General features: G+C 38.4%; 1 long non-coding RNA gene across 1 annotated transcript; it reads left to right on the top strand.

The window, feature by feature from the left end:
* The first annotated feature begins 445 nt into the window (after positions 1-445).
* LOC122462936 lies at positions 446-3,754 on the top strand. Its single transcript, XR_006285833.1, has 2 exons — positions 446-1,119; positions 3,456-3,754. It is a non-coding gene; the product is annotated as an uncharacterized LOC122462936 (long non-coding RNA).
* The last annotated feature ends 3,087 nt before the right edge of the window (positions 3,755-6,841 follow it).

Raw genomic sequence — 6,841 nt, 5'->3', positions numbered from 1 at the left:
ATTCAGTGTGTGATCTTGGACACATCACTAATAGGCCTTATCCCATGAACATTCCATATATGGAATTTCTATTGATGTCAATGGGAATTCTGCACTCAGAGGGGTTAATGGATTGGACTGTTAACTTCTCTGTTCCTCAGTTTCCCCATATATAAAATAAGTCTAATAATATTCACCACTTGGGGTTGTTTGGAGACTGAACTGAATAATGTTTGTAAAGCATTTTGAGATTCTTAGATGAAAGGCATAATGGAAATACAATATTATTATTATAAAGATGCTCTGAAGAGCAGGAACCCAAAGAAATTAAACCCTCTTGTAATTTCTGAAGGATTAAGAAAGAAATTCAAAGAAAGGTCACTTCATTTCTACCTATTCCTGGGTTGGGATAGAGAAGGAAAACTGAATAGAAAATACCTAATCAAGAATCATTAACAACTGAGATTAAAAGAAAATCATGCCAATTGTTTTGAGTACTTGAAAACCCACAGAACACTGACCTGTTCTGCAATGGGATACACTGATTTATTTGTGTCTTAGCTTTAAAACTATTTCCTGATTTTTATCTTTATTTTGTAAAAATATTATCAAACCTATCATATTCTAGAATAGTGGTCTAAAATTTTATGGGTTATAATAGTGGTTTTGGATGATTACTCTGGAAAACTGCAATATTTATACAGGGGAATAGAACAGGATGGTTAAGTTACAATAACTTTCGAAATTAGCTGCTAAAACTATTTACAAAATGCTTTTTTTTTTTTTTCATTATTGACTCACTTCATACAGGCCTGCAGCGCCATTGTGGTAGGGAAGATGTGCATGTAATAGGAATTCATTTTTGCAAGCCGACATGCACAGTCTGAAAATATTTTATTCATGCTCCTAGTGCCTTTGGTGTAGGGATATACTATCTCCTCTTGGGATGATAACATATGTGCTGATAGAGCTACAGCTCAATTTGCAGTAAGCTTCCGCCTTCCGAATGGTTTGCAATAGGCGACAGTTCCAAGGGAACTATTTTACCTCACTGCATGTGCCTTTCAGTCAGCCTCAGTCAGAATGTGCTGCTGCTGGTAGTGCAGAAATGAGAATTTGAGTGGGAGCACTTTAAAGCAGGTACTGTATGCAAAATGTCCTTTCCTTTTCTCACGGTATCTGGAGCTCTATAGCAAGGCATTGAAGAGGTTTTTAATCCAATGTTTGATTGCATAGCGTGGATAAGCAATAAGGCAAAATAATTTAAAATAACTTAAAACGGGTAGAGGGGAATTCTTACATTTAAAAAATAATTAATTGCTCTAACTAATTTTTTCTATATGTTTTATGTCAGATGTTAGAAAATGACAATATTTTGAAGTTTGTATGATGATGAGAGAAATTAAGTGAAAAAAAAGTGATTGGAAAGGGGTTACTTAAAAAAAATAATATACAAGAGTTGACTAATATCATCTAAGGGTGATTGTGGGCAGTACTTGGAATATTCATTTTATCTGGACAACACTGATTGTAGGGTGTTGTGTTTTTTTCCAATTATATTTAACTTAATGTATATTTATATAGAAGGTACATATACATATTAGATGCTCCATATGAAATGTGTATTCTGCTTTTTTATGGCTTTACTAAAAAATGGGATCTGCTTTGTTTTTCTCATGAAAGGAAATTGAACTGACTATTCCAAGCTGTACTGAAAGTGACAGATGATTAAACTGGGTAAAAGGAGGAAAGCGGAGGCCCTTTTGTACTAAAGAAAGGGAGATGGCACACTCCAGCTATACCCAATTCCCTTTTACAGGTTCTTCCAGAGTTATAAATAGATCCTTTAGGGGTTAGCCAACTCTTGTTTCATTGTTTTGTTTCCTAACATCAGCAATGGCTAACTCTTATTGTGTACTCTGGGTCCCAGGTATAGCAATACTGGCCACAGGGTTCTCATTCTTACAGCAATCATGTCCTTTCTTCTCTTTGTGACCATAGAAACACGCGTAGTAAGCTTTATTACATTCTCCCCGGCTCTCACGGCTTCATTGCGAGGCTCCTGATTTTTTTTATTTCTTTAGTTTCTGATTTAGAGGCCTGGCTGAGTTTTGTTTTCTGGCCTGTAAAAGTCAGAACAATCCCTGTTTATTGCAGGTGGTGTTTAAGCGGCTTTACAAGCACTCTTGAAATCTGTAATTGTTAAATTTGAGGAGCATAATTTTGGCAGATTGGCTGCTCTGTCTGGTTCACAAGCACCAACACTTAGATGGGCCATTAAAAAAAACAGACTGTGGTAATGACTTAGTTTATAAGACTGTTGAAATATATACATAAAATAAGCTATGGCACTATGTTATCAAGATTTCCTAAGGGAGAGAGTAGTCTAATGGTTAGAACAATGAATTAGAAGTCAGGAATTTTTTATTCTATTGCCAGTTTGGACACTGACTTAGTGTAAGATATTGGGCAAGTCCCTTAACCTTTCTTTGCTTCAATTTCCCCATCTGTAGAATAAGGATTATAATACTTGCAGGGGCAATACCAGGTTAAATCACACACACACACACACACACACACGCACACAGAAAATGCCCTTATATATGTTACTTCTAACTTAGATTACTAAAAATTGAAAGAATTTTAAACATCTCATTTGTAGGTCCTCAATTGTGCTGTTTATTACTTTGCTTTTCTTCACATGGACAGTGGAAACAGACTAGTCACTTTCTTTTTTCTATCAGTTTCCATTGTCTGGTTCTCTTGCATTAGCATAATCCTGCAATGCCTAGACTGCAGGGGAATGTTTAAATCCAGACCCAAAAACCAGTTTTAATTTAATTTTTAGAAAATGGTGGTAATATATTTATTAATATTAGGTTTTGTAAAATGTTATTTGTACAAAAACTAAGCTTGGGGCCTAAATTACTTGATAGTGACCTTTCGTTAATTATTGTTTTTTAAAGTCCAGTGGGGCTACAGAAGGGCAACATATTGGTGCTACATAACGCATATGTTCTACTATAAAAACAGCATCCCCAAATTTGCACATGGCCTCATCCTGAGAGACACTGAGAATATACAATTTACATAGATTGCTGCGGGAGATAGGGGTACTTAGTGACTCTCGGAACTAGGCTGAAAGTGTTCAGGAAATACACAGTATTTTCTATGGCATGAAGGATATTTTATGAGACACTTGCAGCTCTGGACAAATTTTAAAAAGTAGATTCCCAATTAAGGACCAAATGACCCATTAATAGAAGGGCTTCAGATTGGGACATATAGGCTGTAAGAGCTTGATTTTCATGCTGCTGCTAGCTCAGGGATTGAAGTGGGAGGGAAGAGGCAAAAAAGGTGATGTTCTTGCAACAAGAATCTCTGCAATCTCATTCCCAGCATTCCCTATTTGCTGTGCCTACATTCCCAGCATTCCCATATTTGCCTCACCCAATTTATTTCTTCTTCTCCTGTAGACACAGAGGTATAAGACAGATCACAGCTTCTCCTACAGCTGCCAGAATAATGTTATGGTATGAAACTTTTAGCATACTGGAAAAATCATCTGGGGTATGTCGAAGGATTATCCACTCCCACTTTCTACATTCTGCACAGCAGTTTGCCTGAATCATTTCCTTGGGAAAAATACATCTTTCTTCTTCAGTCTCTTCAGACAGTTTATTACATGCAAATACGAGTGATCAGAAACCAGTCTGTACATGATTTGGATAATCTGATATATGGAAATAATATCCCCAAAATCAGAATGTCATTTCAAAAAAATTAAAAATTGTTTTTAAATCTGGAAGTGTCTTCTGAGACAGATAATTGGCATTTACCTGTATTTTATTATTTGTATAGCACCAGGTGCATGCTGGGTGTTTTTAAGAGACTACACTCTAGTTGACTCAAGGCCACAGTCTTTGCTTCAGGGAGCCTTACCCATTAAGCTACCAGGGCCACAATTTCTGTGGGTGACAGGTTCTGACTTGAGAGGAGACTGGCGGCAATATTATGGATGAGGGTGAAGATTACAGAAAGGAAATTTTGGAGGACTCTAGCAGAGGAGTAAAGTGCTTCCCTCCTCTGTCTGTGGGAGGACATTTTACAGATTAAAACACTTGTGAGATAGGTATTAGTCCCATTTTACAGATGAGATGAGGAAACTAAAGCAGAGAATTCAAGTGACTTGCCTAGTGCCACAGAGGGTATGTCTGCACTGCAATTAAACACCCTCAATTGGCCCATGTCAGCTGACACAGGCTGATGAGGCTCAGGCTACAGAGCTATTTAACTGCAGCGTAGACTTTCGGGCTCGGTTTGGAACATGGGGTCTGGGGCCCTTCCCCCACACAGGGTCCAGCTCAAGTCCAAACGTTTATGCTGCAGTTAAACAACCTTGTAGCCCAAGCCCAACTCAGCTGACACAGGCCAACCATGGCTGATTAATTGCAGTATAGACCTATTCATAGAGAATTTAGTGTTGGAGATGGATTAGAAATCACAAGTTCCTGACAGTCATTCCTGTGTTTAGCTTCGTAAGACCTCTCCCTAGCTCATTTTAGAGATATGAAATATACATACCTCTCAACTAACATATACTTCATTCTATAGGAAGATTGAAGATGATGCAGATCTTAGTTCCCCATACCTACAGAGATTTAATATAGTTGCCACACAATAAGAGTAGTAATTTTAAACACATAAACCACAGAAGCCCAAGATAGAAAAGACTAATTTAGATAATCCAAACCATTCCCCTTCCAAAGTAGAATACAGTCCCCTGATGAAGGTTGCAACAGATATTGAACTATTCCTGTACTTTAAATACACATCAATGGTAGAAGATTAAAAACTACTTTTCATCAGCCATTTTCTTCCTCCTCTCTCTAATTGCTGTCTAGGTAGAAAACTACATTTTGCTCTCAAGTCCCATTCTTGTAACTTCCTCTCGTGATGTTTTCATTGACCCCATATGGTGCAGAACAGAACTAATCAGTTTAACAGTTCTGTGGGCCACTGAGTTCCTGTCCATGTTATGACTGAAACAATCTAGTTTAGGGTTGTTGCTAGCAGGGTTTCAACAAATTTTATTTTACATAAACCACATCAGAAAGCCATGCTATAGACAGCTTAGAGGGGGAAGTCTAGTTCAATTCTCAGGGGAAATCGCTGCACTGGCCAAGTAAAGTATGCTAGCACCCTTTCATCTTTGATATAATCTGTGCCTAAAGGACCCTGGAAGATGCTGGAGGTACTCTCTCCAGAGATCAGAAGCCTTCAAGACAATTCAGCCGTGACATAAATGGTGATGTGAGTTACATGTTAATAATGTAAGTGTCAAAGCAGTGTAATTTGCACCATGTTAACATTTAGGAGGGTGGTGGTGTGTAAAAAACAAGTGTAACTTGTACCTGCTTGGTATCCTATGGAGGCCAAACACAGCCCCTGACATAAGCATGTGCAACTTCCATTGTAATCAGTGAGAGTTCCAGCTGCTTACATCAAGTCTGAATTTGGCTCCAGGAGCATTGAATATGGTCTGGGCATAAGTTAAAGTGCAGGAATATGAATACAGATGCAAGTGCACATGTTGGGTGCTGTTTTATCATACATGCACCCATTAGTGCTTTTTTTGTTACAACCTCTTTCATCACCTAGGCCCCCGTTTTGAAAATCTGCTGAATGCCTAGTCAATGCATTCACCACTTACACACTTTTTCTGATAGACTTACTTGCAGTCACATCAGTTACTTGTGAGCATCCCCATTGGCTTGTTATATTTACACATGCAATTAATGGAATGATTGGGCTGCAGATGTGTAACTTGCACGGCTGCTTCTGACAGTGCTGATTTTGGCTCAGAGATTTCCCTGGGAGCTTCACCTGTTTATTCCTTGCTATAGCCCTATCCTCTCCTGGGCAGCATTAAAGCAAGTAATGGTAACCCTCACCATAACTAAGACAGAAAAACAGTTTCTGTTACATTTACACTTGTCCCAAACATTTGTCCTTTGGGATGAAGTATTCAGTGTATGGACTCTGCCTAAAGTTGTTCGTTTTTTGTTTTGTTTTTTGAAAGCTTGATTAAAACCCTTCAGCTGTTTTCAAGTTACATGGGGGGGGGGGGGGAGGGAGGAGGAATTCCAATCATAATTAAATGCGGCTATAGTGAAAATGGCTGAGGCTTGAAACATGGTATGGATGTAGGGCTCATTGAGGATTGGTGCCTTTGCCCAGATAAGGAAAAATGTGTTAAAAAATTAAAAAAGCAAAAAGCAACTAAAAATAATTTTTGAGCATAGTCTTTAGATATTTGCTAAGATCTTTTTAGCATCACTAAATGTTGATGCAACAGAAAGGAACTGTAGGGCAACTACTCAAAGTTTTGTCCTAGAACTACAGTAAATGGCAATAGAATAAATGTTATCTCCCCCGGGGTTCTTCCCAGTTAAATCTGTCTTTGATTATTGCTGATAGTTCCTACCACCTATAGCCAATAGCCTGCTTTGCCATAATTATTAGAGTAGCACCTAGAGGCCCCCGCTAAAATCAGTTGCACATGATACTAAACAAACATGAGACAGTCCCTGCCTTCAAGAGCTTACAATTTAAATATACAAGACAAAGAATGGGAGGAGAAACAGATGTACAGAGCAGTGAAATGACTTGCCCAAGGTCACACAGCAAGTTACTGGCAGAGATGGGAGTGGAATCCAGCTCTCTTACTCCCAGTCCAATGCCCTATCCAGACGGAGCAAGTTTTTTCCTAACTAATTCTCATTTTACAGTGCCAGTTTGCAGACAGCTGATCTTGCTTCAGACAGTGCTAGTGATCTCCTTTTCCATCTTAACAAGCAGC

Source organism: Chelonia mydas, chromosome 14 (genome assembly GCF_015237465.2).
Source record: "Chelonia mydas isolate rCheMyd1 chromosome 14, rCheMyd1.pri.v2, whole genome shotgun sequence".
NCBI classification, from domain to species: Eukaryota; Metazoa; Chordata; order Testudines; family Cheloniidae; genus Chelonia; species Chelonia mydas.
This window is presented reverse-complemented; position numbering and strand designations above follow the sequence as displayed.